Consider the following 2,248-nt stretch of genomic DNA (forward strand, 5'->3'; position numbering starts at 1 on the left):
ACCAAGCCTGCTCAACGATTCGCACACTGCTCACATCCATCCCCTGCTTACTTTCCTCAACCTCATCACCTTTCATAATAGCTTCTAGCTTCGATTTCTTTTGAAGCTCGACTAACCCTTCCATATTTCGAACAGTGATTGCGTGGATTTTCTCTTTTGGGTTAGTTTCAGTGTTGCTAGGTAAGCTACCTTGTGGTCTTTTCGAAATAAGTTTGGCAAGTTGTCTAATCTAATTTTCAAGTTCTTGAATTGAAGCTTTCTAATTTTTCAAAGTTGTCTCATTGTTTTGAAATCAAGTTTCTGACACCGAAATAAATTTAGCCATCATCTCCTCAAGGTTCGATTTCTTCTCTTGCTGATAGGTTGCTGAAAACCCGAAGGGGGTTGTGACATTTGATTTTCTTAACCTCCCCAAGAGAAATTTGGATGGTTCATCCAACCTGGATTATAGTTATTATTATAGGGGTTATTTTGAGGTCTAGAATTGTTACCCATAAAGTTAACTTGCTCATGCCCCATCCTAGAACCGAAAGGTAAACATTCTGAATTAATCATCCCCGCTCCATTCGCTTGCTTAGAAAAATTCAAACCATTTATTTTCTTACCAAGAGCTTCAAATTGATTTGCTAACATAGAAACTGCATCAATTTTAAAAACATTGGCTACTTTAATTGATTTTGTTCTCATGACTTGCCACTAATAGTTATTCAATGTCATTTCCTCAATGAATTCTTGAGCTACCTCGGGTGTTTTATTATTTAGTGTTCCAACAGTTGCTACATCATTTAATTTTCTGGTCGAGGGATTCAAACCATTGTAGAAGGTTTGAACTTGCAACCACAAAGGTAACCCATAATGAGGGCACCTTCTCTATAGATCCTTAAATCTCTCTCATGCATCATATAATGTCCCCAAATCAATTTGAGCAAAAAAAAATAGATGTTGTTCCTCAACTTAGTTGTTTTAGATGGTGGGAAATACTTCAATAGAAACTTCTCAGTCATCTAAACCCAAGTCGTGATAGAACCTCGTGGCAATGAATTTAACTATTGTTTTTTCTTGCTTCTCAAAGAGAATGGGAACAACTGTAAGCATATGACATCATCAGTAACGCCATTGATCTTGAAAGTGTTGTAAATCTATAGAAAGTTAGCCAAAAAACTGAACATATTGTTGCACCATTTTTATTGTGTTCGTCTTTAGCTTAAAATTGTTTACAGTAGTAGTCAGTCTAATGATAGTCCATTCAGCCCCAATTAGAGTAGGCTTAGCATATTTAAACATAGTATGAGGAACAGGACGTTCAAGAGCTTGCTGATTATTTTTATTATCATCCATCTCCACAACCTGTCAGAATCAAACAAAAGAAAATTAAAATGTGACAATTAAATTAAAAACAAAAAACAAAATAAAAAATGGCTAAATTAATAGAAATAAATTTTTACTAATATTTTAGTCCCTGATAATAGTGCTAAAAATTTGATGCAGTCGTAAACTAACTAAAAATCTAACTAAAGCAATGCACCAATCAATTAATCAACCAAGAAAGAATCCACCTAGACTTCATCTATCACTATCAATCTAAATTACACAATTTCTTCACTAAGTATCTTGATCCGTAGAAACTCCTAAATTATGCTAATATCTCTCTTCAAGACTAAGAGCAACTGACTCTAGGTTGATTAATTGAAATTTGTTTCTAATTAAAACCCTTATTATTGCATTAACTCGATCTATGGATCCCCCTATTATATTTTACTATAATCTGGTAGAATTATGTCATCCTATTTCTAGGATTGCATAAAACTCCACTCAATTATGCTAGTTCTACTCTTAAACAGGGTATATTCCTCCTCTGATTTAAGCACACCAAAAATGGATTCATAGTCTAGAAATATCAAACTAAGAATTAACCACACATAATTGAGAACAAGATCCAAAAATTTATTGCGTAAAAAAAAAAGAAATCAAAAGACAATCTATCATAGGGTTCATCCTCCTAGGTATTTAGGAAATTAGTTCATAATCGCAAATAAAAACATCTCATAGACAATATAACCACAAGAAATAAAGAAACTCATAATTAACTTCAAAGAATTCAAAAGGAGATCTTTAATCTTGATGAAAATCCACTCCAGAGTCGACTTCAATAGTGTTTTTTTAAGTTGTTTTCTTCAATATTCTCTTACGCCTCTTTCCCTTCTTCTTATATTTGGTATATAAAGGTTTTAGAATGTCTGAAAAACCT

General features: G+C 33.2%; 1 non-coding gene across 1 annotated transcript; it reads left to right on the forward strand.

The window, feature by feature from the left end:
* The first annotated feature begins 847 nt into the window (after positions 1–847).
* Positions 848–956, forward strand: LOC128036420 (small nucleolar RNA R71). Its single transcript, XR_008193217.1, has one exon. It is a non-coding gene; the product is annotated as a small nucleolar RNA R71 (small nucleolar RNA).
* The last annotated feature ends 1,292 nt before the right edge of the window (positions 957–2,248 follow it).

Source organism: Gossypium raimondii, chromosome 13 (genome assembly GCF_025698545.1).
Source record: "Gossypium raimondii isolate GPD5lz chromosome 13, ASM2569854v1, whole genome shotgun sequence".
Lineage (NCBI taxonomy): Eukaryota > Viridiplantae > Streptophyta > Magnoliopsida > Malvales > Malvaceae > Gossypium > Gossypium raimondii.